Genomic DNA, 12,939 nt, shown 5'->3' with positions numbered 1-12,939 from the left:
TGATGTAAAATTGGGAATATTACATCATCTACTAAAAAATACGTATAATCTATTACTATAACATTTTTTTTATATGTCAACTGCCCCCAAAAGCCTTTTTTTACTATTTGGACGCAAAATGTGTTGAGGTTTGGTGTTATTAGCTTGTACGAATCTAATTTACTTTTTAAGCAAATTTCCTGAACTTTAACATGAAACTGTGTAATATGGGAGCCAATCAATTGTTCTTCCAATCCACTCAAGTATGTTGCTGAGTAAACTTTCCTTACCATCCTTTTTGCAGATCATATGAAACTAATTTGTTATACAATTACTCCTCATGCAGGGTATTACTCCATTAACTTTACGTTTATGATAAACTTTATAATGCAGAAAATTAAAATAAATAACATACACCATGCGAGCTGAAACAATACTATTCTATTAAACATGGTTTAATCAAGTTCCAATGATTCTAATGTTCAGTATAAACATAATATATGATTTTAAACGTGACGATGAGTGAGAGTAGAATATTTCACAGAGCAGATATTGTGTACAACAATACACAGCTGCTAGTGTAATGTGTGTCCAAACCACATGAGACAACACTTTTGAACAAAACAAGATTGTTCTCTGAGTTTCCAGAAGCTTGCAACCTCAATCTTCAAATAAACAAAAAACTAGTGAGAGATACAGAACACGTTGTAGAAAAACATAGAAATATTCCCATCTTCTAACCCTCAAGTGTAACGCGTAACGGGTCTTCTTTGAGGTTCAACAAAAAAATTCAAAATTTCAAGTAACTCATTTAGTTATTGCCAGGGAGATTAACAAAGGCATTTGTAGATCCTTGGCAAACAATAGAAAAAATTGTGCGTGTTTCATTGACACTTAGCCTAATTTCTTCTTAGGATATTTAACATTATAGACATTTCTTGCCAAATTTCAAGTGTACTAATGAAAATCTTTATTCGATATGTCTTTTCACATGATACACTCATATTCTTGTAATTAAATTTAGTATAAATTAGTATTTAAATAATACAAGTCACCATAGAAATAATTGTTGCACGTATTTGGTAGTTAGGCTACATGTGGTTGTACGCCATATAATAGAATCTTTCATGAGTGTATTTAGTTTGCTTAAACATTTATTCTTCTGTTTTATCGTTGCCAAAAATGATTACCCGTAAGGCTAATGTGAAAGTATTAGCCAACACTCAGCAAAATTCCATTGATTGAACGCACCTTAATTGGACTCAGTGTTCTTCATATAGATGTAAAGTCGTGTGCATAATTTCAAAACTATAAGTACGTTTGTTTTCAAGAAATCTTGTGGAAAGTAAGGACCAGACTTTTCCACATTCAGACAAAGGAAATTAAACTTATCAAGACCCACGGATGATAGGCTTCACTAAAGCTCAGCCAATAAAGACGGAAATTTCTTACATTATAAAACTAAATATTTGGTAAATGTATTAATTGTAGTGTTTTCTTTAAAATCATTCTTAAAACTGATCTTTGGGTTGAAACATGCATCACAAACCAAACATATGAATCATTCCTACTTTCACATATAGTTTAGATTTGCAGCTTTGAGAGTTTTCATGGCAGTTTGACCTACTAAAGAAATCTGGTGAGATATTAACAAAGCTATTCTCTAGTTAAAAAATACAGAATTTTATAGCTTGGTACATTTTATTTCACGTGAGTTATAAAAATCAAAATCCTTGGGGAGTCGGTTGACCAAAAAAATCTTAAAAAAAAACAAAAACAATTATTTGCTCTTAATCTTTAGACTCTCTTGTTTAATTTGGTGCAATTTGTATTCAAATCGGCCAACAATAATCACACCTAAATATAATATTATAGTAAATGGCTTCAGCATTTTGGCTTTTGGATCGTAAAATTCATGTACTCTGCATCATTGTCATACATAATCCTTATTGAAGCGCATATTTATTATTAGGCTTACGTTGGCCAACCTGCTTTATGCTGCTTTTGAATATACAAGGTTTGTCAACCCATCTGTTTACAGTCAGTTGAGATTTGACATAACCCTATTTGTTGTTTGTTTATTATTGTCACATACAATGTGTTTTCTTGCTTTCATTCAGTCTAAGTTATAATATTTAGTTATACTGTGTAGTTTATTGTTTGTGAAAATGCCTAGAGCACATAAAACCTTCAAAAACAAAGCAAAGTGCTTTACAAGAAATCCAGATGGTAAAAAAGTAATTGTGCCTAGTGAATGTCAAGAACCAGAACCAAGTACTAGCCTACATTCTCAAACTGAAAAGACAGCCTCTTCCAAGAAGAAAGTGTCTGTTTCATTTAGACAAGTATGATAAATACAAAGGAAGTAACTCTTTTGATTCTCAATGCAATGACATTGTAAATATTGGTAAGTTTGAAGTCCTTCTTTCTAACATAGCGACAATGTACCAGATGTAAAGGCTCGCTTTTCACTTCATAATTCAAACCGATTGGGCCTAAGCGTAAATATAAAAATCAAATGTATTTCTTGTGGTTATGAAGTTTTCTGATTACAATAGCTGTAAAGAAAACAAAGGCAAAACCTGAAATTAATTTTAGGCTTGCCTACGCATTTAGAAGTATAGGGAAAGGTGAACAGGCTGCGCAGTATGTGGCATTATGAACTTGACTAACCTTCCCTCTTTTAGGTATTATAATAAAGCCCTAGCAAGTGCTACAAAACAAGTTTGTCTTGAGTCTATGAGAGAAGCGGCTGAGGAAACCATTTCTATATGTGAAACTAGGGACATAACTGCTATATTTGATGGCTCCTGGCAAAAGCGAGGACACACCTCGCTGAATGGCATTGTTAGTGCCATAAGCGGAGAGACAGGAAAGGTAATAGATGTACGAATTATTACAAAGTACTGCAGATGTAAGAAAAGATTACAACAAGAGCATGAACCTAATTGTATCGCGAATTATCAGGGTAGTAAGTGGGGGGATGGAGGCACAAGGTATACTGGAAATGTTCAGAGAATCCGAGACTTTGCATGGAATCCGCTACAAGTACTACTTAGGTGATGGTGATAGTTCATCTTATTCTACTGGAAGTAAAAGCAGAACCTTACGGTCCAGACTGTCCAGTTGTAAAAAAGAATGTGTAGGTCACGTGCAGAAGCGCATGGGATCACGTCTACGTCGCCTAAAAAAGCAAATGGGCAAAACCACACTATCCGATGGAAAAGCAATAGGAGGAAAGGGCCGTTTGAGTAATGAAGCCATCCAAGACATGCAGTTATACTACGGTTTAGCAATAAGACGTAATGCAACAAGCTTTAATGATATGAAAACTGCGGTTTGGGCAGAGTATTTTCATTTGATATCAACAAATGAACATCCAGCTCTAAAACTCCCCGATACCTGGTGTAAGTACCAACTAGCTAAAATAAATGATGAAAACTTATAATCACAACAATCATAATCACATTGCTCCTGTTGTAATGAAAGAGGTGAAACAAGTACTCGTATTTAGAGATTTAACAGATCCATCATTGTTTATCAAAATGTTTTGCACGATGGTACTCAAAACCCCAGGGAATCAATGAACAATATAATTTGGTCGCAAGTTCCAAAATCAACCTTCGTGATGAAGGAAACATTAGAACTAGGTGATGCTGTGGCAAGTTTCAACAAATGGAACATAATAAAATGCGAAGTAATTGAGCAAAACTAGGGATCAAACCTGGATGCTATTTTTGTGAAACAATGAAAACATTTGATTTCAACCGAATCAACAAAGAGCAGAAAGCTGTGGAAGAGATCGAGAAAAAGTGTCGCCAGAAAGTAACTGCAGCTAAAAGGCATTTAGAGGAACTTATATGAACAAGAGGAGGATCCTGACAACCCTAGTTATGGTCCTGGAATGCATTTAAATGTAAGTTTATGTTTCTGATTAATGTATATGCAATCTTTAAAAGTTTTATGAAATTTCTTGTTTTTCTTTGTTTAGGAACAGGTTTCTCTAGAACCACTCAATATATTTTGATGATTTAAAAAAATTTTGTTCCTCGTAATTATAGCAATGTTTATAGCACAGAAAATAGTTGTATGTAGTCTAATAATAATTAAAAAAATAAATTACTTTTAAAAACATTGATAAAAATTGACTTTTATAAAATGGGGTGGGGGGGGGGGGGGGTGGGGGGGGGGGGGGGTGGGGGGGGGGGGGGGTGGGGGGGGGGGGGGGTGGGGGGGGGGGGGGGTGGGGGGGGGGGGGGATTTAAATTTCCCCTCAAATCCTGGTTCATTGAATAAAAATAAGAGGTCATCGTCATTATCAGCTCCGGGCTCAGTGCATTCTTGTTATATTGATAAACTCAGGAAAATTCCCTGCATTATCAGGCTGGAGATCAATAAAAGATGCAATATTTCCGAAGCCACAGGAGGGTCACTCTCCATGGCTCTGAAACTCTTCGTTACCACTTAACAAAAACACATATAGTGTTTTACGATAGTAATGATTTGTATTAGGCGAGTGTTTGTACAAGGTATTGTACTAGGGCTCAAAGCTGGTTATAGTTCCTTATCACATTCATCCTGAGGGAATACTTTTTTTCATTCTTAGATTTTTAAAATTTTTTTCAAAAGCATTTATCATGATTTATCAACTTCTAATGTTTGGTTTAATCTCTCAGATTAAGGTCTCGGGACACAAACTAGTGTATTAGTGCAATTACCTATAATTGCGAAAGAAATGGTTTTAAATTTATACAAATTGTCATAACGGTTTTGAATTTTCATTTACAAAGATTTTATGCTACAGTAATTTAACCTCCACGCTAGTAAAAGGTTAAATAGGAACTACACATATGAACTCGTATATTCAGTATTCATGTTCCACTTTAAGTATTGAACAGTTTAATTTATTAGCTGTTTAAATTGTTTGTCTCTTTAGTAAAAAAGCAATAACAGTATTTAACGACAATATCGCATGTCAGGTCACTGGTAAGTTTATTACAAAGGTGATTGCTAGTCTCTGTGTTGTATAGGATTCAAGTTTGGTACAAATTAAACTCTGTTCTCTCACCACTTGTGTGCAATGACGGAGTAAATCCTATCCCACCCAACATTAAGCTGAATACATTAATTTTTTATACTGTTAAGAGCCTATTCTTGATCAGAAATATCCGTTTTGATTTAGTGAAACCATCTGTAGAACAAAGCAAGACTAACTTACAACAAAGAAAAAACCTCGGTTCTATTAGATCTTCAGGAAATATAGACTGTTACATTTTTTATATTTAGCTGCTTACCCTTAAAATTAAAACAATATATCTCTACACTATTAATGGCAAATCTCTTACCATAATTCTACAAATTATAGTGTATAAATAAATCAATAAATAAAATACTAGAATAATATTGACGTTAAAAATCGTTATATTATCATTAATGAGCTGCAATTTTAAAATTATTTAGAGTCATGAATGAATAATAGTGTATCCAAATTATCTGTCATGAGCTTGCACTTATTGCTCTTTAACAGAGAGCTTGTAATCATTTCTCTATGTTTAAATAATTATCATTTCTCTTTTAACATTTTCAATTATTAATATTACTTCAAATAATAACACATCATGAACAGAGCCTGTCAGGATAAATTTATAGAAAGAATACATATACCGTCAAAGCTGTGTGGATCTGAGATAGAAATTAGAGTTATGCTTCATTTATTATTTGGGGATGTTTGCACTTTATTATAGCTAATCTAAAATGTTAATAGATATACCTCTGGTTTGTGGCATATTTTTTCTTCCACATGGTTCTTGAAATAAAAAGTCATTTGAAGATTGTTTCATTTTATTCATTGTAAACCTAAGATAATTTACCTTAGTAAGAAATCAGATATGGAATGTGTATATAATTTTTATAACTCCTTAATTTCCTTGTTGTTGAAAATCCCTATAGAACTGTTCATACGAAGTGTTACTTGTTTCCAACTAATTTAAATATTAAAAACAGTTTCAGATGTGTCATTTACAAGCGGATTTACTTTTTGGATATGACGGTAATTGTTGTTTTAATATTCTTTTGAAATACAACTCGTGTGTACCAGTAATATCATACCATGATTGTCCACTTTTACCCACGCTGGTGTGCCATGTTGATAGTGCTCTTGAATTCACGTGGTCATGACTTTTGGTCGTGCCTTCTATCCTGAACCACTGTACAACAATGGATGGGTTATTTTTCTCGTCTCAGGTCTCCAAGCAGGTTTCGGGTATGTTTGACTCTTTTTATTTCTTTTTTTTACATTTATTTAATTTTCTTTGGTAACGAACTGACTATTTTTTGACTCGATGAAGAGGATTGTGGAAGATTACGAGGATGATTTCAATTATCAAATCGTTTTAGTTATAGCTTTTAACTTATAACGTTGGTTTATAAATCGAACGAATCATTAGTTTCACATATGTGTTGTAATAGATATTATTTTCTACGGATCTTACTCAGAAGTGTACTGTGACAAATACTGTCTAATTAAAATAAAATTCTTTTAATAACATTTTAAGTAACTCCCCATACATACCGACGTGTAAGTCTTTAAGTAAAAGCAGAAACAAAAAACGTCAAAAACTTTCTTATTCAATAAATAAGCCCTATCTAGAGTTAGTGGAAACCATCATAAATAACCTGGTTATAATAATAACTAAATAATAACTATAATAACCCAAAGTTATTCACAGCAGACTCTATGTATTGCAAACCCAGCGAAGTTGTGGGGTAAACGTATCTAAGTTTCTAGTCTAACAATTGGTCTAGACAGAATCTTTGAATATAGGCTCATTGCCACTTTGTAAGGAGAAGTTTCTAACCACATGTTCCCTGGGGAAAACCAGAAATTCCTAAAAGTGAATTTTGATCTGAGACTCAATTTAAGAGTATCAAACAAGAAGAGCGTATGCCTGCATTGAATAGAATCGTGCCTTTCAATAATTTAATATGAGATCCTTTTTGAGCCTCATGTAAAGAAGTTGTGAATTTTACCATTTGAATGAAAAGCTAAGCATTAGTGCTTTCTAACACGTACTGTGTGCTTGCTTTATTGTGAGTGCTCTGATATAATTGGGATCTCAGGATATGGAAAGTAAGAAATTTATTCCATACTTGTGTTTTCTTCTTAAATAACTACCGAAAAAATACTATTTAACGAGTTTCTGTTCTTTTAGAGGCTTATATGAGGCATCGCTTTCATTATTGCACGGCAAATAAAATTTAGTGTACAAATTCATGCTTTTGTCATTCATCTAGCTTAAAATGTAAGAAATCTGCCAACAAACAATGAGGAGCGGATTAGGAAATAGTACAACCAACAAGCATTTTGAAAGCTTTTTTTTAGCATTAAAAACGTCGTACATATAAAAGTAGATTTTTAGCATTGGTGTTGCCCTTAACAATATATTAGTAGAATGGCGTAGAAAAAGTGAGCATGGAAAATATTTAACTTTTTATTACGATGTTGAAGAAAAAAGTTATGACAGCTGCTAAGTATTTGATTTGTATGAGCAAAATTTCCCTTTGCTATATAAATCTGATCTTGCTATACTTTTTTATTCCTATCAAGAAGCACAGATTAAAATACTTTTGCTTATTTTATTAGAAAGATTTAAAAAGTACTAATAACAAATTATTTAAGTTACATATATTAAAAGTATATTAAACCCCTTTAATGAATGAAAATGATAATATCTGCCAGTATTTCGTAGGTATTACCCTTGAAAGATGATACGTAATTACATTAATACGCGTTTTTACTAGTGAAAAAAACGTTGCTGGTAGGAATGGAAAGATGTTGTTTTTGTTACAAGAAGACCAACGCTCAATTTTTACAGAATATTTCAAAAGTTGACACTGGGGAAGTGTTGTATTTTTATCTCTGATATGTACGGCTTGCCATTCTGTTTTCCACTACTACACATGTTTCTTCACTCCTATTAAACTTATTTTATATGAATAATGAAGCATCATTTCTTGGATAACTATGTGCATATTTTTGTACAGTAACACAATTTGAGATATTGATGACAAAATGAAAATAATCTGAAAGACCTTTTAGAATAATCTTATGTTGAACCTATATAATAACACATAACGCCATATAAGGTTTTTGAACTTTATTCTAAAATTATTTACTGCTTTAAAACGACGCCTCTTAAGTAAGGTACATGTACAATTTAAGGAATTATACAGATATTTATGAATTATGTCAGTTTCATATGTTCAATTATGTTTACAGTACTCTCTGTTATCCGTATATTTAAAAAGAATTTTTCTCACAGTTTAAGACACGTTATACTCAATGAATTAAAAAATGTACCCCAAACGTTTCAAAAATAATAAATTGTAAATTTGAATACATTGTCTCGTCTTAATATTACCAAAGCTGAACGACTAAATTTAAAAGCAAATATTCAGTATTCAGAACGAGGAGATCGACATTTAATAGGGTTAAGTGAAGTTATCAGTTAGGAAATTGTTAATTCTCATCAACTACTTCCTTCGTAATAACACCAGAAAAATATTCAGAACGAGGAGATCGACATTTAATAGGGTTAAGTGAAGTTATCAGTTAGGAAATTGTTAATTCTCATCAACTACTTCCTTCGTAATAACACCAGAAAAATATTCAGAACGAGGAGATTCGACATTTAATAGGATTAAGTGAAGTTATCAGTTAGGAAATTGTTAATTCTCATCAACTACTTCCTTCGTAATAACACCAGAAAATATTCAGAACGAGGAGGAGATCGACATTTAATAGGGTTAAGTGAAGTTATCAGTTAGGAAATTGTTAATTCTCATCAACTACTTCCTTCGTAATAACACCAGAAAAATATTCAGAACGAGGAGATCGACATTTAATAGGGTTAAGTGAAGTTATCAGGTTAGGAAATTGTTTAATTCTCATCAACTACTTCCTTCGTAATAACACCAGAAATATATTCAGAACGAGGATGATCGATATGTAATAGAGTTAAGTGAAGTTATCAGTTAGGAAATTGTTAATTCTCATCAACTACTTCCTTCGTAATAACACCAGAAAAATATTCAGAACGAGGAGATCGATATGTAATAGAGTTAAGTGAAGTTATCAGTTAGGAAATTTGTTAATTCTCGTCTTAATATTACCAAAGCTGAACGACTAAATTTAAAAACAATTATTCAGTATTCAGAACGATGAGATCGACATTTAATAGGATTAAGTGAAGTTATCAGTTAGGAAATTGTTAATTCTCATCAACTACTTCCTTCGTAAATAACACCAGAAAAATATTCAGAACGAGGAGATCGATATGTAATAGAGTTAAGTGAAGTTATCAGTTAGGAAATTGTTAATTCTCATCAACTACCTTCCTTCGTAATAAAACCAGAAAAAATATTCAGAAACGAGGAGATCGACATTTAATAGGGTTAAGTGAAGTTATCAGTTAGGAAATTGTTAATTCTCATCAACTACTTCCTTCGTAATAACACCAGGAAAATATTCAGAACGAGGAGATCGACATTTAATAGGGTTAAGTGAAGTTATCAGTTAGGAAATTGTTAATTCTCATCAAACTACTTCCTTCGTAATAACACCAGAAAAATATTCAGAACGAGGAGATCGACATTTAATAGGGTTAAGTGAAGTTATTCAGTTAGGAAATTGTTAATTCTCATCAACTACTTCCTTCGTAATCACACCAGGAAAATATTCAGAAACTAGGAGATCGACATTTAATAGGGTTAAGGTGAAGTTATCAGTTAGGAAATTGTTAATTCTCATCAACTACTTCCTTCGTAATAACACCAGGAAAATATTCAGAACTAGGAGATCGACATTTAATAGGGTTAAGTGAAGTTATCAGTTAGGAAATTGTTAATTCTCATCAACTACTTCCTCGTAATAACACCAGAAAAATATTCAGAACGAGGAGATCGACATTTAATGGGGTTAAGTGAAGTTATCAGTTAGGAAATTGTTAATTCTCATCAACTACTTCCTTCGTAATAACACCAGAAAAAATATTCAGAACGAGGAGATCGACATTTAATAGGGTTAAGTGAAGTTATCAGTTAGGAAATTGTTAATTCTCATCAACTACTTCCTTCGTAATAACACCAGGAAAAATATTCAGAACGAGGAGATCGACATTTAATAGGGTTAAGTGAAGTTATCAGTTAGGAAATTGTTAATTCTCATCAACTACTTCCTTCGTAATAACACCAGAAAAATATTCAGAACGAGGAGATCGACATTTAATAGGGTTAAGTGAAGTTATCAGTTAGGAAATTGTTAATTCTCATCAACTACTTCCTTCGTAATAACACCAGAAAAATATTCAGAACGAGGAGATCGATATGTAATAGAGTTAAGTGAAGTTATCAGTTAGGAAATTGTTAATTTCTCATCAACTACTTCCTTCGTAATAACACCAGAAAAATATATTCAGAACGAGGAGATCGATATGTCAATAGAGTTAAGTGAAGTTATCAGTTAGGAAAATGTTAATTCTCATCAACTACTTCCTTCGTAATAACACCAGAAAAAATATTCAGAACGAGGAGATCGATATGTAATAAAGTTAAGTGAAGTTATCAGTTAGGAAATTGTTATTCTCGTCTTAATATTACCAAAGCTGAACGACTAAATTTAAAAACAAATATTCAGTATTCAGAACGAGGAGATCGACATTTAATAGGATTAAGTGTAAGTTATCAGTTAGGAAATTGTTAATTCTCATCAACTACTTCCTTCGTAATAACACCAGAAAAATATTCAGAACGAGGAGATCGACATTTAATAGGGTTTAAGTGAAGTTATCAGTTAGGAAATTGTTAATTCTCATCAACTACTTCCTTCGTAATAACACCAGAAAAATATTCAGAACGAGGAGATCGATATGTAATAGAGTTAAGTGAAGTTATCAGTTAGGAATTTTGTTAATTCTCATCAACTACTTCCTTCGTAATAACACCAGAAATATATTCAGAACGAGGAGATCGATATGTAATAGAGTTAAGTGAAGTTATCAGTTAGGAAATTGTTAATTCTCGTCTTAATATTACCAAAGCTGAACGACTAAATTTAAAAACAAATATTCAGTATTCAGAACGAGGAGATCGACATTTAATAGGATTAAGTGAAGTTATCAGTTAGGAAATTGTTAATTCTCATCAACTACTTCCTTCGTAAATAACACCAGAAAAATATTCAGAACGAGGAGATCGATATGTAATAGAGTTAAGTGAAGTTATCAGTTAGGAAATTGTTAATTCTCATCAACTACTTCCTTCGTAATAAACCAGAAAAATATTCAGAACGAGGAGATCGACATTTAATAGGGTTAAGTGAAGTTATCAGTTAGGAAATTGTTAATTCTCATCAACTACTTCCTTCGTAATAACACCAGGAAAATATTCAGAACGAGGAGATCGACATTTAATAGGGTTAAGTGAAGTTATCAGTTAGGAAATTTGTTAATTCTCATCAACTACTTCCTTCGTAATAACACCAGAAAAATATTCAGAACGAGGAGATCGACATTTAATAGGGTTAAGTGAAGTTATCAGTTAGGAAATTGTTAATTTCTCATCAACTACTTCCTTCGTAATCACACCAGGAAAATATTCAGAACTAGGAGATCGACATTTAATAGGGTTAAGTGAAGTTATCAGTTAGGAAATTGTTAATTCTCATCAACTACTTCCTTCGTAATAATAACACCAGGAAAATATTCAGAACTAGGAGATCGACATTTAATAGGGTTAAGTGAAGTTATCAGTTAGGAAATTGTTAATTCTCATCAACTACTTCCTTCGTAATAACACCAGAAAAAATATTCAGAACGAGGAGATCGACATTTAATGGGGTTAAGTGAAGTTATCAGTTAGGAAATTGTTAATTCTCATCAACTACTTCCTTCGTAATAACACCAGAAAAATATTCAGAACGAGGAGATCGACATTTAATAGGGTTAAGTGAAGTTATCAGTTAGGAAATTGTTAATTTCATCAACTACTTCCTTCGTAATAACACCAGGAAAATATTCAGAACGAGGAGAGATCGACATTTAATAGGGTTAAGTGAAGTTATCAGTTAGGAAATTTGTTAATTCTCATCAACTACTTCCTTCGTAATTAACACCAGAAAAATATTCAGAACGAGGAGATCGACATTTAATAGGGTTAAGTGAAGTTATCAGTTAGGAAATTGTTAATTCTCATCAACTACTTCCTTCGTAATAACACCAGGAAAATATTCAGAACGAGGAGATCGACATTTAATAGGGTTAAGTGAAGTTATCATTTAGGAAAATTGTTAATTATCATCAACTACTTCCTTCGTAATAACACCAGGAAATAATATTCAGAACGAGGAGATCAACATTTAATAGGGTTAAGGGAAGTTATCAGTAAGGAAATTTGTTAATTCTCATCAACTACTTCCTTCGTAATAACACCAGGAAAATATTCAGAACGAGGAGATCGACATTTAATAGGGTTAAGTGAAGTTATCAGTAAGGAAATTGTTGATTCTCATCAACTACTTCCTTCGTAATAACACCAGGAAAATATTCAGAACGAGGAGATCGACATTTAATAGGGTTAAGTGAAGTTATCTGTTAGGAAATTGTTGACTCTCATCAACTACTTCCTTCGTAATAACACCAGGAAAATATTCAGAACGAGGAGATCGATATGTAATGGGTTTTCAGTGAGGTTAGCAATAAGGAAGTTGTTAATTCTCATCACCTACTTCCTTCGTAATAACACCAGGAAAATATTCAGAACGAGGAGATCGATATGTAATGGGTTTTTCAGTGAGGTTATCAATAAGGAAGTTGTTAATTCTCATCACCTACTTCCTTCGTAATAACATCAGGAAAATATTCAGAACGAGGAGATCGATATGTAATGGGTTTTCAGTGAAGTTAT

The sequence above is a fragment of the Homalodisca vitripennis genome, chromosome X (genome assembly GCF_021130785.1).
Source record: "Homalodisca vitripennis isolate AUS2020 chromosome X, UT_GWSS_2.1, whole genome shotgun sequence".
NCBI classification, from domain to species: domain Eukaryota; kingdom Metazoa; phylum Arthropoda; class Insecta; order Hemiptera; family Cicadellidae; genus Homalodisca; species Homalodisca vitripennis.
This window is presented reverse-complemented; position numbering follows the sequence as displayed.